This window comes from Accipiter gentilis, chromosome 24, assembly GCF_929443795.1.
Source record: "Accipiter gentilis chromosome 24, bAccGen1.1, whole genome shotgun sequence".
NCBI classification, from domain to species: Eukaryota; Metazoa; Chordata; class Aves; order Accipitriformes; family Accipitridae; genus Astur; species Astur gentilis.
In genome coordinates, this window is record NC_064903.1 from 1,990,521 (window position 1) to 2,011,443 (window position 20,923).

The window sequence follows — 20,923 nt, forward strand, 5'->3', positions numbered from 1 at the left end:
TCCATGCAAACCCCACCAAGCACCTCTGACAATATTCCAGAGCTAAAGCAGAGACAGGCAATAAATAAAATGTTTTGCACAAGCCTGGCCCTGCTCTGAGGTCCAGAAAGCCTCTGTTCAGTTGTCACTTTTTCCACTCCTCCTCCCATTTTTGCTGCCAAGTCTGCAGAAGCATTAAACCATCACAAAGAAAGCTGCGAGCGTGTTACTGCCAGTCTGAAAGCTGCCCTGGCAGGGGCAGGGCTGTGGCTTCCTTTAGACGAGCATCACCTACCACAACAGAGCCCAGAAGGCTTGAAATTGGCTGATGGAGTTGCTGATGGCAGAAGAGCTCCTGGTACTTTGTCTGCTAGAGGGAACACTGGGAAGAGGGGCACAGAGGGCTCTGACGCCCTTGCTTCACGTCCTCCCTTAGCCAGACACGCTGGAACTGCTGGGGTCTGGCTGGTGCAGACATCCCATTTACTGTGAAAAATCCTTGGAATCTAGTGCATTTCCACCGAGTATTTCTGGAATTGCCTTTTATTATTTCCAGTAAGCACAAATTATATTTTTAATATAACACAAGCCACGCACTGTCATCAGCACAGCACTGCACTCCTGTCAATACAAGCTAATTGGGGAAGCGGCTTCCTCTGATAAAACAGCGCAGAGTGGAGACATGCTGCAGTTCTTATGCAATGGGCCAAACTTTTGGCATGGCTGTTTAAAGTGATCAATGAGCCTGACACATCCTTGTAATTAGATTTTGTTGCTGATATTGAAGCTCATACTAAATTAGACTAATCTCTTGCTTTCAGAAGCAGATGCAGGTTATCTGCCATTGACGCGCTCCAAGCGCAGAAGCAACCAACGGTTCCCAAAATGTTGATCTTGTGGCGCTCGTTTTGATGGTGTGATTCCCTGCAGGGAGCCACCTTTGGGGTCTTGCAGTGTTTCTCCTTCCCCTGAAAACTCACAGATTTACAATTCACTGTGGTTCAGGGTGAAGTTCCAAGTACTCTGCGGAACTTGCCAGCGGACCTGGCCAGAGGTGGCATGACATGATGTTCCTCCCCTCCAGCTGTCTCAGCTGGGACCAAGCCCCTGGGCATCTAGGGCTCAGGAAATTGCATTTTTGCTGTGGCTGCGGGTTCAGCACTGTGGAGGCGCAGGTTAGCGGCAGGTCAGGGATAAAGACGGTTAATGGATTGCTGAGTGATCTTGGCATTGAGTTATTCTGAGAGTATCAAGTTTTCTCTCTCTGTACTTAGGGGCTTAGCCCTGCACCAGCGCATGGGTGTTATCACCCACCAGCTTTCACCCATGTGATTTCTGCTCCGTAGATGTGATGCTCTCTTCTGTGAGGTTACTGCCATCTGACTGCTCTTTTTGGTCTCTCCCTCTGCTCTAGCCACCTCTTTACAGCAGGCTGCAAGAAACTGGAACTCCAGGGAACAAGAAACTCTGCCAGGAGGACCTGCAGCCACAGATGGGAAAGGTACAGGAGAAACAATCTTCCAGGATGGAGCTCAGGGTGGCAGGTGGGAAGGACCCACCATGGAGGGTGGGCTCACAGTCTGCACCTCTGCTTGTAAGTAAAATCAGCCAGGGTTCATCCCCGAGCCCTGGGGACGTTGGCTGTGACAACACTTGTATCCCCTCTGCTGGCTTCCCCCCAGACAGGGCATCCTCAGCCATGCTCACTTCTGGATATCCTGCTGGGATATGGGCTATCCTTTGGGAATGTATCCTGCTGGGATATCCTTTGGGGAGCCAGTCCCCAGAAAGGCAGCACAGCTCTGCTCTGCCCTAGAGGGAACAAAACCAGCTCAGCCTCTGGAGGCTGTCGGGAAGGGATGGCCAGCAGCAGCAACGCTCACTGCTATGTGTTTCAAGGTGTGATTTTCACAGACAACAGCAGAACTGGGAATGGTTTAGAGAACAAAATAACATCTTCCTAGAGCAACCTGAATTTCCCCTGCTGCACTGTGAAGCGAACAATGTTTGGGTCGCAGCGTTCGTTCTACGCTTGCTTCATCCGTCAAAGGAAGCATCTTTTCTAGAGGCGGAGGCACTAACAAAAGGAAAAAGCCTTGGGGAGAGTTTACAAAATGTTTTGGAGTAGTAGGAGAAATGGCTGAGCTGGAAGTCCTCCCCGAGCCCTGTCAGCTCCCTCTGGAGATGGGAGCCTGCTGAAGGGGACCAGAAGCTGGGCCGTGTACCTACCCCAGGACCAGGAGCTGGGGACACACAGCTGGCTCCCCAGCTGGCTTTGCTGGTCCTCAGGGGTGGGTGACATCTCTGGCTGCTGGGAATTTTGCCCAAAAAGGAAGGGAGGGGAGAGAGACCTCAGTAACTGCAAACTGAGGTCAAACCTGACAAATAGCTTTAGTCCAAAACATGAGGGGAACCTTTTTGAAAGTGTCAGGACATCTTTTGTTGACGTTTCTTTAAACGTTTGCATTTTATTTTCTCTTACGCTACTTCAGGATTTCCTGGCTTTGGGGCAACATTTTCTTCCTTTAAAATGACATCTGCTCTTTTTTTTTTTCTTTTTTTCTTTCTCATTTTAAAGGCCCCCATAAAGTGCAGAACTCCAGCACAATGCTTCGCTTCGGGCCATGTGAAGGGCTCTGGGATGATGCAGTGGTTTCCTTCTTCTGCTGTTTCCAAACAACACCAGCCCCTAAATTCTGCCTGATGGGCCCAAACTTTCCCTCTCTTCTTGTGCCTTGGCTCAGGGGTCATGCTACTGCAAACCAAGGCTTCCCACGGGGTGGGCAGTGGTGTGAGAAGCTGGACCACCTTCCCTCTGAAGTGATGCGCTGCTTCCCATGTCGGCGCCGGCAGGGGCTTTCCAGGCAGCTTTTCCTTGCCCTGGTTTGCCAAGCCTGGGAATTTAATTATGAACCCAGTGCTGCCTCCAAGCACAGCTGGAGGCTTGTTTGGTCCCAGCAGCTTGTCACTGTTTGCATGGCCCATGGGGCTGAAGGAGCCCAGGAGACCTTAACCCGGCAGCTCCTCTCCTTTGGGGAGCGTGCCACAGGTCTCCTCTGGCAGAATATTGCCTGCTCGAAGCGTGTCGCCGGAGGGAAAAAGGGAGAGGGAAGGAAAGGGGGGATGTGAACTCTGGGGCCCTGGAGAAGCAGGATCATCCCAGCCTCCTTGCTGAAAGCAGGGTCAGGAGAAGACACAAATCATCTCAGTGTTTGCCATAAGGAGAAGGAAATACCCCAGATAATGTTTCTTCCCTGGATACATCATCCTCCCGGGACAGAGATGGGTAGGTGCAAGCAGGGAAGGTGAAACCCCACCAAAGGGACACATCCCCCTCCCACGGTCCCACCCGTGGACGCTGGGTTGCTCCCCGTGGGCAGCTCTCCCTTTCTGCCTGTTACCTGTTTAACTGAAAACAGATCACCAAATTTGACCCAAACCTTCCTCCTCAGAAGCGCAGGAGTTTGTGCCTGGAAGCACTTTACCCTCCTCGCTCCCTCCTGCAGCCCCATGCTGCCTTTCAATCCGCAGAGGTGGCTCATTGCCAGGGTCCCCGACGTCCTCGTTAGGACCCGGGTGCGTGCTGACCCCCCTCCCCCCTGCACAGAGACCTCCAGAAACCCCAAGTTAATGATGCTGCTCCCGCTCTCCCCAGCAGACTCCCGGCTCGGGCTCTCTGGGGACCTCCTGCCTGCAGGTGCCCTCCGTGGGGTTAATTGCAGCAGGAGCCCCGGCAGCTTTCCAAGGAGGCTTTTCCAGCAGGATGCCAGCACGGTGGAAATCAAAACATTTCCCTGTCTTGGTTGCTCTCCGTAGAGCTCAATTATGCACAGGACGGCTGCCCTGCTGTTGCTGCAGCACGGATGGATGAGACGCTGCTGCAAAAACCACAGTTTACGGTTTAACTGAATTTACCGTTCCCAGCCTGGATAGGTCTGTGTGAAAAGCTCCATTTCACAGCACGTCTTTTTAAAAAGGAGTCCAGGATGCGACAGGCGACCCATGTGCTGCTGCACTCAAAGCACCCACGGCTCGGCGGTCAGACAGCCGGGCAGAGCACGCCAACGCATCCCACAGGTGAAACCACGTCGGGGACAGACGTCCTCAGCAATTTCCCACAGCAGGTTGGGTGTTTGTGGCAGGCAGGTGCTCCCTCCGCAGCAAAAAAAGACACACGTACATCCCACAGCCACACACAGCCAGACGGAAAAAGCACACGCGAGCTCCTGCAGTTGTTTCAAGCACGGATGCTATGGAAGCTGCTAGCAGGGAGAAGTATTTTATATACTTAGATGATGCCATGGGACCAGGACAGGGGAGAGCCTTTTCTCCTGCCTCAATTAGACGATTCAGGTCACAGAAAACGGGTTCATTTCAGGACATGCTACATGGATGCTCTCGGTCCTCAGAGAACAGGCCCACCCCTCCCAGCTCAGCAAAACTGCATCATACTGGGAGAGGAGGGTCTCCTAAACCTGAGGACCCTGACCTCTCTGCTTGAACATTTCAGTCTCCAGGACATCTGCAGAGGTACACAGTTTTCCTAGATCTCTTGTCCTAAATTTCTCTTTTGTGGCCAGACGTTCCCAGAGGAGCAGACACCCTCCTTCACCCAGCAATGTCTGCATGACGGAAAGAACACTGTTATTTTAGCAGAACGTAGGTGATATCATGATAAATTAGAGAAATATTGGCCAAGGGAAAGGCTTGCAAGGCGTCCAATGCTGTCAAAGATCTAGGAAAGATACGGCCGCTGCAGGTGTGCCCTGGGGTTAACTGGTATTCCTTGAAGTTATTAAATCTGAAAAAATACCTGCCGGGTGGCGTGTTGTGATTAGAGCTCTGCCCTCTTGGGGAGATAGGGATCTGTCAAGTGCTTATAGACTTATCTATTCAAGAGCTGCTTCTGCTTCACTTTAAAGCAACCATGTATAGATTCATCTGCAGGAGCCATCTCCATCAGCTCTGCCAGAAGTGGAGGTGCGGGGAAAGGGTGCTGGGCACGACTCCCTGTGCCAGGCAGAAGGGGAGGGCACAGCACAAGGTGGCATTTCCCAGTCGAGAAATGGAAGGTTTGGATGAATAGCGGCAGCAGGTTAGGAGACGGGAGGTGCCGAAATGCTCCGGGAGCAGAGCCGAGCTGGGCAAGGGCTCTGCATCATTCCCCAGCAGCGCACCGGTACTGGGGGAGCCGTAAATGCCACTCGTGTGATCCGCAGTCCCTGATTTATGAACCTCGCCTCCCTCCTTCCAAGCGACTTTCCTTTCTGCTCACGAAAGCGGCCGCCCGGGAAGGCAGTGTCTGGGTGCCACCGATCCCACCGGCTCAACTCTCCCGAAACATCCCCCTCCAGCAGGGTCCTGCCTGCTCCTCGCTGCTGCCGGGGTCCCCGAGCAGCACGTCTGGCTCGATGCTGCATCCCAGACGTGTTGTCCGGCCACAGGGATTAGGCAGAGTCGCTCCAGCGGGTATCCCGACGGACCCCTCTCACCTCCCAGCCTCAGGCACGCTGCCGGTGCAGCTGACCACCCCCCGCCTCATCCCCAGTGAGGACGAGACCTAATTACTGCTCGTATCAAATCATTTATTATTTATTACACTAGTAGCATCCTAAAATGCATGAGCAACACCTTGCGGCTCTGTTCTGGACCAAAAGCCAATTGAGATTGCACCGCAAAGCTCTGTTTTATATGGAAATCTTCTCAGCTGTGTTTATTCAGTGAGGCTGAATGGTATCTGCTGCTGGGGCACATAATTTGTCCCTGTTTAATAGCAATCATCCTGGGCTCGCTCTTGCTTTCGGGGCTGTTCTTGCTGAGTAACCCTGCTGGATAGGCTGGCTGAGCTCTGCAAACGCTGTCCTGCCCTGGCATTTTCTGAGCAAGTGCAGAGAGTAATGCAACAGCGAGCTGCAGTGCAGATAACGGAGAGCTGCTACCTGCAAGCTGGTGCAGAGAACTCTGCCCTTTATTTCCTACAGGCCAGAAAGCAAAGAAGGATTTTTTTCCCCTCTTTTTTTTTTTTTTATATGCAGTCTGCAAGTTAGGTCTTGATAAATAACAGGCAAGTGACAGGGACTCTGATTCAACTTAAAGAGAGTGAAGGTTTCTAACTGCTGTGGGGACACAACCGCTCTGCAGGGAGCTGCCCGAGTGCCGATGTGATGCCAGAAGCCTCTCCCAGCAGATGCGATACACCCTGGTGTCAGCAATTCAAGGGCAGGAGGGAGCCAGAGCTGGCGCAGGTGAAATACTGGGATGCAGAAGCAAAGCGTATTCACAAGACCGCAGTCCCGTTCGACCCAGAGAAGTAGTGCTCCCTTCCCAGGCACACGGGAGGAGAAACACGTGGTCTTGCCCACCAGTGTGATAGGTCTTAGATGCATCATGCAGGGAGAATCCACAAGAAAACCTTTGAATCGGCCCAAGGTAAGGCTCCTTTAAAACCAGCACCTGCAACTTTGTCCTGCTCCCGTTAGCCGAGGAAGGAGACCACCTCTTCAGGTTTCCCATACAATTAAACCCCCCGGACTCTTGCAGCAGATCTGCGTGGGAGGGTGCCGGGCTGCATCGGGGCAGAGCACTGACCGGGCTGTGCGTGAACGGGAGCGGATGCTGGGTCACAAACACACGCGCCCGAGAAGTAACGTCCCTGCTTAGCTGCCTCGGGAGAGCTCTAGCACATCCCTGCCGCCGGCATCGTCGCAAGGCAAGCCGCGGTAGCAAACCTCGCTTCTTTTCCTTGCGCTGGCTTCTGCCGGGTCACACCAACAGCTTAGACCGGCTGCAGGGAGCTCAGCCGGTCTCCCCGGGCTCTGCGCAGCTGCAGCCAGGCAGGAGGGGGTACCAGCAGATGTGGAGAACAGGCAGAGCGACCTGGAAAACGCGGCCTTTCATTGCCGGTATCAACACCACAAAAAGGAACCGTGCACTCCCGGTGCCTCGGCTTCACCGACGCTCCTCGCTTTAGCTGTCGGAGGGGCCAAGACACCGGTAACAGGCTGCGGGCAGAGGCAGGACTGCCGGCCAGCACCGGAGGAGATACCCACACGGTGCCAGTCGGGATGCAGCATCTCTTTCACAGGCTTACAGTGAAAATATCGCTTGCCTGCGAGGCTCGGTTGCATCGCTCCCGTCATCCCAGGCAAATGCATCTCCTTGGGGTGCAATCGCACGAAGCGCAGGTCTTCTGGGGCCACTGCGAGCAGCTGCCCATCCCTCCACCCCGCTGCAGTGCTGCCGGGTAGCTCTCAGGGCTGGGAAAAAGGGGAGGGCAGGGGATAACGGGGTCAGCTGGGGGGAACGCGTGGACACCTTGCCCACCCCATCTCAACCAGCAGGTCCTCCACGCTAGCTGCTTTCTGAAGCACCGTCTGTAGAGCAGTGCAGCTCCATGAAACCGGGCTCCCTACCCAGCACGGCTGCCAAACCCAAGGGTGTCTGAGTTTAGCAGGACAGGACGAAACAGCGGGGGGGGGGGGGAACGACGACGGCCGCTGACCCCACGGACTTTCTGTTCTCAAGGCTGAGGGCAGCGAGTGATGGATGGCTTGCCGGGCACTGCTGGGGAGAGGCAGAGGGTGGAGGGAGGGTGGAGATGATTTCCATCACCCTGCAGAGTTGGCAGTCTGCAAGGAGCTTGCCAGGATCTGAGATGCTGGGAGTGGGGATGGGAGGTTATTTATTTATTTACCGCTTTCTTCCTCTCCACAAACCTAAAAATAAATCAATTGAAACAAATAGCAAGAGCAGATCAAGGCCAGCGCGGGCTCCCAGCACCTCTGAAGAGCAGCGGGAGTGAGAGGCAGATTTGGACGCGAAGCAACCTGATGGGGCTGGCATTTTACTTCCAGCTTCCTTTCGCCCAGGATGCAAAGGTCACCGCATCTGCTGCCGCTTTGTCTGCCCACCCCTCTTCGCCCTGCCTGCTGGGATGAAGGCTGGCAGGCAGGCTTTGATCTTTAAACATCGCAAGCTGAAACCTCAAGTGTCTCGTCTGGGATGTGAACTCCTCCAGGAGAAGGAGCTGCCCTGGGACGTCCCTTGTGTGGGACATCACGCCTGCTCGCTGGTGGTCACCGTGCGCCCGGTCTCCTGAAGAACTCTCCGGTAACTCTCCCTGTCCTTCCCCGGCACTGTGATTTGTTCTGGGTGTCAGCGCAGCACTCCCCGGGAGCCATTAAGATGAATCTAATAAATATAAATACGACCTTGACGGGGGGGGGGGGGGGGGGGGGCTGGAAAGAAAAGGGAAAAAAATAAATTCATTTTACATTTCTGTAGCACAGAGGACACACAGCAAACGGCACTGCTGCCGCAAAGCCGCATTTGCAAGGACGGGTTTCAATAGGAAAGGTCTCTGCTGTCGCTTGGCCAGCACCGCTGCCTGCGGGGAGGGTCACTTGCTCTGCTGAAGGCTGGAGGGCTCCCATGTACCCCTCGTTATGATGGACCCCATTAAGCCCCAGCAGCAACAGGGTGCAAGGGAGCTGGTTGTGGCCATGGGATGCAGGGATGACAGGAGCACCACGGAGGTCAGTTCATCCCCATTCCCTGGGGACCCACAGCTAAAAGGGGGCTTATAAAAAGTCCCCAGGCTTTTTCCAGCTCTTGGGAGCAGGATGGGTCTGTTGCTACACTGTGGGAATAGCTGCCTGGGCTGGGGATGTTGCTAATTACAGTTCTAAAAAAAAAAAAAAACCAAACAAAAAAAAGTCTAAATCCATTCAGGATGTGTAATACTTGGCTTTTTTGTATGTTTTGACATCTACCACACTTAAAGTCAGCCTCTAAGCATCTCAGATAGAAACACTGACATGTTTTCCTAAGAGTGCACTGAAGACTTTGAAGAGTTTTAGGGAGTTATTTCTAGCAGGAGAAGCGTTGTTTCAGCCTCCTCTTGCTGACCTGAGATTGTTCCCACTCCAGCCTCTATGCACAGATCCACAACCTGACAGGCTGGTTTCAGTGGGACCACACAGCAGGGACGTACTCTAAAAAATGTGCTGTTCTGGTCTGCATTGTAAAAATTGATGGATCAATGATGGATAGATGGTGGATGGAGAGAGGGAGAAATCCTCCAAAATAGTCCCTCTAAAGAAAAAGCATACCTGGGAGGTATGAATGTGGACAAAAGAGATTATGTCCCTTTTGTTTGACCACATCTGGAATATTTTGTCCAGTTTGGGGGACTGAGCTGGATTGGGGGAACCTGACAGCAACTTTCCAGCCCGTGGGAGAAGAGCTTGAGAAGATGGAAGCAGGCTACCACAGCAGCGCATGGCAGGAGGGCAAAAGACAATGGACACAAAAGAAACAAGGGTGGGAGACGCTGGATATAAAAGGCTTTTTCACAGGGAGAACAGTCAGGCAGTGGAGCACATCCCCAAAGGGGCTGTGCCACCTCCTCCCTGGGAGGTTTCCAGAATTCCAAGCCTTAAGCAACCTGGTCAGACCTCGCAGCTGACTTTCAGGGCCCTGAAGGCACTAATTGACCTTAATGGCCCTGACTATCCTCAGCTGGGACGTCTACCCATACCCATGGTCCCAGGAACCCATTTAAGCTCAGCTCAGGGTCATCATTCCTTCCCTGGGTGGTGCTGGTTTCTAGTTCACTTGCAGCCATGCCTGTCCTTGGCCATTGATACTTCTGATCCAGACCTTGACCTGTAGAGTGACTTCCCAGCTCAACCTTGGACCTGCCTCATCACCATGAACTTGTCTTATGATCTGTTTGTCTGAGTCCAGCTGATATCCCTGTGTCTGCCCTGCCTGGGGGTGGTGGGACCAGGTCCCAGCCCTGGTGGCTCTGTTCTTGGGTAGATCTCCTGGGGGGGTCCGGAGGGTTTAGTGCCTGAGGCTTCTCCTTGCAGAAGACCCTGTCCCTGCTGCAGGAGGCAGGACAGGTCCCTGGGGCTACGCAGTATCTGCTCCAGCTGCTGGAACCGTCTCCAGAGGCAGAAACAAAGGTGAGGAGAGGCACCAGGGTGGGCATTGTTTCTGCTGCACTGGTCTTGGTGGTGTTATGCAAGGTGGAGGTTATTTTAGACTGGTGTTTGCAAGATCTGGTTTTTTCCTTGCTACAGTCATTGCGTGCTCCTGCAGGCATAAGCCGCTGTAGAGGAGAGATGGGTAAAAGAAGTTTCACGTTGGAGAGGGAAACACGGAGCCCACTCGAGCAAGTGTGGGTTCAGGGAGATGATGGCAGCAGCCATGCCTGGTGCCTGAAGCTTTTTTGGCAGTCGCAGCACCTGCCAGGGAAGGGCTGAGTGTGTGCAGCCACTCTGTACCGCACAAGGGTCAGGGCTGGATTGCTCTCTCCCCAGTGGCTGCAGTAATTAATATCACCAGGGAGGTAGTACACAGATATTAGTACATGATGGTGATTAATGGGTCTAATAGGATTCTACCAGCCAGTCATTTTTGGTTTTCACTGTGTCTTCCCGAGCCTGGCAAATGTAATAAAAACTCTGAAATAAAGACCATATTACTTTAATATTTCAGTGTTCTGTCATTGAAAACCATTAGCTGAGGCTTTTTGCCACTGTGAACTCGTGCACTAAAGCAGCTCGCCTCCCTGCGCTTGAGGGATCGGTGTTTTCCCATCCTACAGAGCTCGGCGCTGCTCCCACGCACGCACGGTCAAATTGCAGCAACCCCTTCGGTGCGAGCAGTTTGGCTCCCTGAGGTCGGAGGACCAAAGGGCACTGTGAACCCAGGTCTACAAACCCAGCCTTCTCCAAAAATTCCTCCTTCTTTAGAAACTCTAAAGATCCTCACTTCCTTCCCAAAGCATATGTTAATCTAATTTAATTGTACCTAGTCATACTGAACATTAAGTCCTCGGTGAATTCCCACAGTGATTCTCTTTAGCAGCATAGCAGCAGGGCTGCTCTGCTGAGCAACTCTAATTCCTCTGCTGGAGGCGGTCACCTGCTGCAAGTAAAACAGTTCATTTAATGCGTAGCTCTGGGCTGTGTATAGCTCTTGGCAAGACTTGGTCTCGGGTAAACACTACAGAAGCTGAAACCAGAGCTGTGTGGAAGTCTGTGCCTGCACAGCAGTGTTGCATGCTAAATTCTTCCTGCTGAAGCACCTGGTGGTTCTGGTGATCATGTTGGGAAGTGGGAACTTGATGTTCTGGGCAGAAAGACCACCCTGGGTCAGCATTTCTGCAGTAAAAGGCTGCCCAAGCTGTACTGGCCCTTCGAGCTGTCTCGTTGCAGACTGATGCCCATGTGTTCCCCAGCAACTCCTTATTCCTGCTGCTGCCACCTTCATATCCTGTTGTAGTCTGGGGTTTTGCATCACTTGTCCCTAAATGCATTAGCTGGCTCCTCCTGAGCTGTTCAAGAGGCATGTGGATGCATCAGCTCCAAGACCGACCTTCCCAAACTTGGACTGGGGGCTCCTGCAGCCAATGCCCACCCCACCACCGCTGCAGCTTGTTGCAGAAGGGGTTAACAGAAACGAGCTGCTGCCAGCAGCTCCTTGCCCATATTTCAAAGCTGTCCCTGTCCTCCCTTAAATGCCATCCAGCTAAGATGCAGCCTAGTTGACTCTTTCCCCCGCCCCTGTTTTGTTCCTTGCTGATGAGTGTTATTAATTGTAGCCTGCCCTCCCTGTGGGTATAATCCAGTGAGGACAGCTGTGCCCTTCACTCCATGGCAGAGCTCATGAATCTTCTTAGAGGAGGAATGGGAAAGCCCTGGAGGACCATGAGACCAAATGAGCTTCAAAGAAAAGTTCAGGATGTTTTGCAAAACCTGCTATAGCTTTGGCATAACCTTAAAGTGGCAGGATTGGACGGGGATGGGAATGCAAGCTTTGCATGTGCAAAGGAGACCTTAAAGCATCTGAAAAACGGGGTGCGTGTGGAGTTCTTTTCCCCATCATGCTGTGGAGAGTGAGCTTATCTTCAAAGTCTCCCCATTAGCACATCTCAAGCAAGCTGCTCTTGCTTTCTTCTAGTGCTGGTCTTGGCAGGACTGTTAGTGGTAATCGTTTTAAAAGAGAAGTAAAATGCACTTCTTAACCCAAGAGATACGATCTGCCAAGAACTCCCTGACGTCTGCTGACCCCGTGCCCATGCGGAGCTCCCCTGCCATGCAGAGCTTGCTGGGTCTTCCATGCTGAGTCTGCATTGAGTGCCGGCTTGGGAATGGCTGAGGATCAGGCGCTGGAGTCGCCCAGGCGGCTCTCACAAGCGTGTCAATCTACCTGGTTAATCTCTTTTCTGTTCAGCTTTGAGTGCTGCACACCCGCTGCCTTGGAGCAGAGCTTTGCTGGACCCTCTGTGTGCCCAGGCTGACACATTTCTAAGACACACACACCCCACCACCCCCCCCGTCATATCAAGGTGGTCTCTGAATCCGCTTGTGGGATGAGGGTGCTGGTGCAGGTGGTCTGGAGGGGTCTCTGGGAGCCCTTCTCCAAGCTAAATATATCTCCATTTCTCCTCCAGCAAATGTGTGAAAGCTCCGGAGAGAAGATCAATCAGCTCTGAAAGGATTATCCATGGGGCTTATTGTTCAATTAAGGCCCCAGATCTAATGACAGGGCTATTTTTCAAAAGGGACACACCCCTCCTTAGGAGTAATGCAATAGCTGGTATCACCTAATCACACTTCCTGACAAGCCCTGTCACTGCTCCTGATGGATAGTGTTAATTACAGCATGCCCTACAGGAGCCGCGGCCCAGCCCAGGGGAAGGGTCCTCCGAGCACTCAGCAAGCCACTGAGCGAGGATATAAATGTTTCTTGCCAAAAAAGCTGAAGCCATCAGCATCAGGAAGAGTTGCCCTTGCAGTGGCCGTGTGTGGTCTTTTTGGCAAGCTCTTGTTTGATGGGCAACTTTGGGATGTTTTGCGCTGCAGCTCTGAGGATTCCGGTGTGAGGCAGGTCTTGTTCCTGCACATGAAATGGGGATGTTTGCTGTGTCTCTGCGGTAAATGTCTGCTAATGTGGTGGAAGAGGCTAGAGATTTATCTTCTGCCTAGAAGTCTGCTACTTGACACAGTTGCTAACGTCTAAGAAAGTTTATCCATCCCTGTGGCATCTCACTGAAATGAAGCATTTTGAGAGGCAGCATCTCACTTTGATGAGATCTCACAACAAACTTTTTCCTCCTGCTTTTGAAGTGACTCTTCAAAGCCAGACTCTATCTGCTGTAGATAAGAAAACCAATAAATCAGCTTTTCCTTCCACAGGAACGCCGCTGGCTCTAGGAAAGCAAGACCTCCCTCCAGCTGAAATCCTAACTGGGTTGCAAGGAGTCGCAGCTCCCACCTGAGCCAGAGTCCTCCCGCGCTACTTTTTTCCTCCAAATGCTGCTGTGTTTTGCCTCAGCTTTGCTTGCCTGGGTAGTCTCAAATGTATTTGCCCTGGGGAAAAGGGAGGAGAAGCACGCTGGGCCCTGGCACTTGCTGCTGGTGTCTGGCTGGAGGCGAGAGCTCTGCTTTGGTCCTCGGTGGTGAGGGATGCACGCGAGCTCTTTTCTGGTGGTGCACGCAGCAAATGCAGACCTTTGGAGTGGACTCTGAAAGCAGATTCAATTAGTGAGAGAGCAATGATGTTGCCTTATTAAGTGTTGCTCTCCAGGCAGCTTCTGGAAGCAGCCAAGCAATGTTATTAGAGGCTTTTAATTTGTTTTCGTGGCCCTCCTGGGTGAATACGCGTACCCAGTGCTAGCGCAGGATGGGGAGGGCTGGACTCGCGGGGCCCTGTCTCGTCCTGCCAGAGGGGACCTGACCCCGTGTCCCCTTCCCCCAGCTGTGGGGTAGCAATTGCCAAGAGATAAGTGGGGTTATTCTGCCGCTGTCCTGGGATATGTAAAATTTGGGTCTTGCTGGGGTATTGCAGGGGGCTGTGTTGGTGTCCCCAGCTCCAGAGGGAATTTTCCCACCCGGGGAGCAGGGCCAGCATCCCACTAGATGGCACAGCAGGACAGCCAGGGCCACCGCCTCCTCCCCAGCTGCCAGCCCCAGGCAGCGCTGGGGGTGCAAAGGCCAGGGCAGCCTCCAGACCCCCCCAACTGCTCCGGCCGCCAGTTTCCCTAGCTGGGAAACGGCGACTGAAAGATCCCAACACCTGCCAGGAGCCTGAGCAAACCTGCTGGGGTGGACGTGCACTGCTAGTGCCACCCATCTCCTAGGTCATGCTTTAAACAACAGCTTCAGCCATAATTTGAGCCCCTGCCACAGCCAGGACCTCTCTGCACTTCATATTCCTCCTCTTCCAGTATTGCATATTTATGCAATTTATACTTCTGACCGCTCTCCCAGCCGTGGGAACCCAGGCAATGGGCTTCGAAGGTGGGGCTGAGTCCCTGATCTTCCTGGGGGTCTTCCTCCCTGCTCAGGCTGCAATTCTTAACGCCGTTTTCTGTGAACGCCGCTGCCCCGAGCATCCTCCCGCAGAGCTCCGCCGCCAATGGACCCAAGCGGAAAGCGCTGCCCGCTTTCCTGCAGCTTTCCTGCAGCTTTCCGCACCCTGGCTCAGAGCCGGGCAGAGAGGAAGAGGAGCTCCTCGGGCAGGTATGGCCTCTGCTGTCCCCGCTGCCAAAATTCACCCTGGGCTGGCCCAGCTCCCAGGACGTATGGCCGAAGCTCCAACCAAGAGCAAGGCTCTGCTGCCCCAAGTGCTGCGCAGACGAACGGCATCGGCAGCGTGAGCTGGGAGAGCCGACAGATGAAGCGGATGAGTTTGGGGAAGGCGAAAGAGCCAGGGGTGAAGATTTGGCTTCTGGCTCTATCTTTGCCCTGGGCTGGCTGGAGATGCGTGAGGGAGGCAGACTGCCTCTTCCTCACACCGGGGATGATGCATTGGGTCCTCCTGAGCACGGAGACCTGGGTGAAGGGGGTGGCATCACCCCCAGGAACAAGATGCCCCCCTCCCAAAATGCACAGCCATCGAGCAAGGCTGTCACCCCTTCCTCCAGCATCGTGAAACCGCAGCGCCCGGGCTCCAGTGCGCCGGGACGGCTGGAGGACGTGCAGCCCCGTGGTTTGTTTGATCGAGGCGTATTTGGCTCCACGTCCCCTCCCGCAAGGCGAGGTGCGCTGGCTCTGCCATGGTGCCTGTTTGCATAGGCTTTCCCCTTCTGTGGCAGCTCCCCAGCACCGCTGTGCCCGGGCACTCCGCGTTTCGGTTCACGGCGGGGGCAGCTCTGGGGAGCTACGCCAGTGACCCTGCCCTCGCGCGCAGCCGTTGTCTCTTTTGCAGGTTCTTTCCCCAAACATCAGCCCGGGTGATCCACAGCCCCAGTACAGACGGAGGGACCAGCAGAGAAAGAAGTTAATGTAAGCACTGGAAAAATTCGACTCACCAGTGCAATGGGTTGCAAGGTCTCTGCGCTGGCTCAGCTGAACTGGTGTCCAGTGGGAGGTGGTGGGAGCTTTAGTGGACATCCCCGCGGACGCCAAAGATGGGCTGCAGGGCCCAAAGCGAGTCAGAGGAGATGATGGGAGCAGAAAGGAGGTTCCCGTGCAGGGTGGGATTAATCCTTTCTCACATAAACTCTCTATAGATTTGCTCTCCTCCCCCTGCACCCTTTGCAGTCACAGGAGAAAGCCTGGTGTGTTCAGAAGGCGAGTGGTGTGGCAAGGGGGTTGAATCGTCCTCTCCTGGCACATGTCCCCTCCTGGCCACGCAAGGATCCTCGGCGACAAGCCTGGGTTCAATGTGGCCCCCCAGGTGGCTGCAGGGAAGCAAACGACCCCCCGTGTGTTTTTCACCCTCTGATGCTCTCCAGCTCAGGGTTTGTCATCCCCCTCCGAGCCTTTACCATCTTTTTGGTGCTTGAGCTAGATCTGAGCTTTAGCAGGGCAGTTTCTCCATCTGGCTTAGAGACCTCACATCCTTCCTGTCGCCAGTGGGGATTTTTTCACCAAAATCTTACCCAGTTTGATTGCACCCAGCTGCATCTCTTTCCAACCCACCCACGATGGAGTTAGGGCAGACCAGACATACAACCCCCCCCAGCAGTTCCAGGTCCCCATTTTCTTCAAAGCAAAGCCAGCCCTGGGCGACACCTCCCACCCTCGTGGTGCCATGAAGACACCCCGGAGAAAGGCGCTTTGGGAAGCAGGGATTGTTAAACGCTGCTGATGCCTGGGCCAGGGAAATCGGTATGGGAATGGATTGCAAAGCAGGAGGATGGAATGGGTTGCAAGGAGGGTGCTGGAGATGTTTGCTGAAGCAGCTCCTTCTTGGAGGAGCAGAGCAGAGCAGCCGTCTCTCTGGTCCTTCCCTTGGCCCTGCTCTGTCCAGCAGGAGCTTCAGGGTGAGCCAAAAAGCAACGGGACTTGACAGGGGTGTTGGGAACCAATGATCCTGCTCCGGTGCCCCTCTGCTTCCCACAGTGCCAGGTAATGCTCAGGTCTCCTTGGTGACGGATTATGGGATTAGAGGGTTCAGGTGAGCCCTCCTGCATGTGATTCGGTTACTCCCGGGAACAGCATCATTTTCACACGCTATGGGGATCCTCCCTGCTGCGGCCACGTGCCCAGGAGGGACCGTGCACCAGCCGAGGGAAGGGCGAAGGATCCATCCCACTGCCCAGTGCTGTGGTCACGGGTACTGGCACTGAAAAGGATGGGGATGTCTCTGCCCTTGCCCACCTCTCCCACCCAGGATTACCCAGTCATGCCCCTGCGGAGGGCAGGGACCGATGGGACGTACTTGTGGGGCTGCAAAAGCCACTACCAAGGCTGGGGCTTCTCAGTCACTCCCTTTCCATTGCACCGGCTGCTTGCAGCAAGCCAAAATCGGCATGAAATCAGTGCTTCCAGCACTTCCCCGCACTGGAGATGTTGCTCCCTCCAGGGAGAGGGGAGAATAAGAAATGGTCTTGGGAGTGGAGAAAAAGGACTTACATGCTAGGGTAGTGACTTGTCTGGGGCAGGGTTGGGACTGAAGATCCCTCTACTTTGAGGCTGTTCAGCTTCAGAATTGAAGATGGGTGATGCCCCTCTGCGACCCAAGGAAAGGTCTGGATGTGGATGTTCTCTACCCTGGCTCCTTCTTCTGCCTGATATCTGCATGGCTGATGTGGGTAAGGAGTGGGACAAGCAGCCGTCCAGGTGGAAATACAACATGGTCAGAGATACCGCATGGGTGTGCGGGCAGAAAGACAAAACATCTGGAAAGGGAGGATTTCTCCCCAAAGTTGCCCGATGACAAGCAGCCAGGGGAAAGCTTGTAGGGACCTTTCCTCCCACCGGTGCAAGACAAACCCCTCTGTACAGGGCTCCCCGTGGGCTGGGGGACACACCGAGGCATCCCAGCCGCTTGGCTGCAGCTCGGCGGCCAGCGGTGGCCAGAGCTCTCTCATCCCACCTCCCAGCAGCGCTGCTTGCCGTCTGTTATTTAAGCATTCATCTTGTTTAAGCACCACTTTAGCACTGCGGGGCTGGCGATATCTTGTAGAAAAGAAACAAGAGCCTTCCTCCTCCCCTCCCTCACTTTCCCCCAGGACTGTATTACCCCAAATAAACACTCACTTTGGGTAATAGTTAACTTTAATGACTCAGTCCTGGCTTCAGCTGCATGATAGGGCACCATGGGGAGACTCGAGGGGTTGATAGTCCTCAGGATAAAGGAGATAAGGTCTGGGTTTGAAGGGCAGCACTCGAGGCTGCTGTCACGGCAAGCATGGCCGTTCCCACAGGGGTGGGAGCAGCCACTGGCACACGTACCTCTCTGTCACCCTCCCCACAATTTAGCCTGCCTTTGGCACTCCCTTCCCATCCCTTGTGTTTTCCAGGCGAGCGGATGGCAGGGGCCAACAGCAGCACCACAGGAGCTGGTCCCCCTGTCCCCCAGCTGCCAGGCATCATCCCAGCCCTGGAGTGCCACCGGAGGCTTTGCCATACCCACTTTGCCATAGCCACCAGTAGCCACATCTCTGGCCCACACTCCAATCCTTTGCTGAGCTGCAGAGATACCTGAATAACCCGCCTGGCAGCTCTTTCTTTCTTAATTGTGTTTTCCTGAGTCAATGGATAACTTTACAGCCCAGGCCATGAAAACATCAAACAGAATAACCTTGGGGAGACAGCTATCTGCTGCAGGGGAGATGCACTGGGTTAGTCACTTGCAGAGGGGAAGGGACAATAAAGTTCAAAAATAAAACCATCCTGAAAGTCATTGCCATGTCCAGCAGGCGCCCGCAGGCAGAGGTCAGTGCTGGGCTCGCTGCAATGCCAGCACTGCTCAGCCAGGCTGGGGGTGCAAGGTGGGCATCCACAGCATGTTCTCCAGATCCCAGGGGAAACTGGGTTAGGTTTTCTCCCATCCCATCCCACCGGACTTTGGGCATAGGGTGCCGCTGTTGCAGGCACTTTGCTGTCCCGCAGGAGTGGGACCTTCCAGTCTTCCCCTCCAAAATCACCCCAGTGGGGCAAAGGGAGACCAGAGCCTTGCTGAAACTCCTTCACCAAGCTGCCTTTCTCCACCAAGCCCACCAGACCCTCCTCGCATGGTGACTCCCATTGCTTTCTGAGTGCAAGACACGGCACAATGGCATCAATGTTGCTTCCTTCTGGATGCCAAGCAAAAAACCGAGAGGACCCTTGAGTCCCCTCCAGTTGGTGCCTTCACCTCCTGGCCATGCCACGCAGGACCATATGGCAGGACCCTCTTCTCCAAGCTTTCACCTCTGGTTTTTATCCCCCCTCCGCCTTCTCCTTCCCTCCCTGTCCTTGGCCAGCTGCGATCTTGGCATTCCTGCAGCTTTAACAGCCCCATAACTGCACAGAAACAGTCAATGCAATCGAACCAGGGTTTTACAGCAGCGTTGCTTCATCACCGGAGCACAAACAAGGCGAAGACAGTACCGGTGGCTGGGGGGAAGCTGCAGGCAGTGAAAGTCATGGGGTGGGTAAGAGGGGTCCTCTCGCTGGCTGGGTCTGCAGGGTGAATGGCTTTCAGCAGGATGAGGTCCTGCTCTGCTGAGGACCCTTCGGGGGATAAGCCTGAACTTCCAGCTCCACTTTGAGCTGCGTCCCAGATTTGCCACTGTTTGGAGAAAAAGGATTTATTCTTTTTTTTAACTGCCGCCTTCTCCTCTGTGTTTCAGGAAGAGAGCTGGCCCAAACAGGATCTTGCATCTCTCCCTCAGGGATGCCCAACACAAAACAGCTCCCCAGAACCTAAAGGGACTGTGTCCTCCCAGGACATCCCAGCCTGACTTCGAGATGGGAGTCCCCACCCCTGAGCCAGCAGCTGACCCTCAGACCAGACCAGGGCCTTCCCAGGTCCGTGATGCTGTATGGGTGAAGCAGAGCATCAACACCCCTGCGGCAAAGGACCAGGCTTGGGGGCCTGGGCATGGAAAGGACCAGAACGGGGAATGGGGGGTTACGCAGCCCTGTGCTCCGACAAGGACAGTCCGTGGGCACCTTGGTGCCTGCCTGCTGTCCTCAGCAGCACCGACATGCTCCAGCCAGCTGTGTCCCTCAAAACTGGGGATGGTACAAATCACTTTTGGCAATGGAGGTGGAGATGAGTGAGCAGAGACAGCTGCAGGTGGGCCTGACAGGCTGTCTTCCAAAAAGGATGGTTTGGAAACCTGACTGGGGCTTTCCTGCAGGGGCATCTCAGCTTGAGTGACCCAAAAGGTGAGCACCTTCTGAGTCGTCCCCCCACGCCAGCTGTGGCCCATGGCTACGGGAAGCCTTTCTGGGACAGGATGGTCCCCATCCCACATGACAGCAGCACCACTGAGAAGAAGAAGCCATGGCAGCCCCATCCACACTCTCCTCTAAAACCTTCTCCAGGGTTTTCCCCGTTGCAGCTCCGTCAAGGAAGGACACTTCAGTTTCGCATGCAATAAAATAGCCACTCTCTGGACTTTCCTGACGTCACGGCAGATATTCCCCGTTATTCACTATCTTGGTGATCTCGCCTGGAACAGCTTGGCTGCACAGCCAGGGCAAAGTCCTGAGCGCAGCAGCGTGCTGAAGGACACGCTGGGTGGAAGGCGGGGGGGGTTCAAGGAGGTGTTTGGGTACATGATGCCTCTTGCCATGGGAAGGTATTTAGCAAAGATGAACAGCATCCCAGCTCCGTCCATACCAGCCAGCATGAGACCATACATCAAAAACCAAGTTTCCACAAACACTTGCAGAGCAGGAGAAGGCTTCAAAGGAAGCATGCTGTACCCTGGCAGTCAGTCCGTGATGGGTCCATGGTGATCTCCACAAGGCTCTTCTCAGCCCCCAGACCTCCCATCTCCTTTCCAGCCCCAAACTTCCCTCCCTGCACCGCAGGTGGCTCTGACATCCCCACACGCAAGGATGGGGGTCCCAGACAGCCTCCCCATCCTCCTCGCCACTTCTGACATTATTTGCAGGCAGAAGAACTTGGAAAGGTAAAAAACTGAGGCTGTTCAGGAGTTGGAACTCAGCAAGTAACTTACAGGCTTCCTCTCCCTTTTCCAGCCATGCAGCAAAGGAGCAGGTCAGGGTGCTGGTTTCTCCCCCCCAGCCTCCCCTGCCTATGGGCTGCACAGCTTTGCTGCGGCACCCAGCATCACACACACCGTGGAGAGCTTGTGGCCGGATCCTTCCCGAGCACGCAGCACTGCCCGGCGCTCCCTGCGCAGGCAATCTGGAGCAAAACTTTGCAACTGCAGGGGGGTGACAAGAAGAGAAGGTGCGTGGCTTGATGTCCTGCTTTCCCTGCCTCCTTAATCTTAATTAGATCTCAGTCCCCAAGTTATTTTTCAAGTGATGGAGAAATCTGGAAACAGACGAGAGAGGAGAAAGACTTGGAAAGTGAAACAGTGCAATCCCTGGGGACTGTCAACAGGGTCTAGAAGCCACAGGAGAAGGATGTAAAACAACTCATCTCAGCATCGTAATCAAGTTCGAGCCGAGGGAACAAAATCAGTAGGGAAAGAGGATTTTCTTCATGAAAAAAGTAGCTGAAATGCAAGACCTTT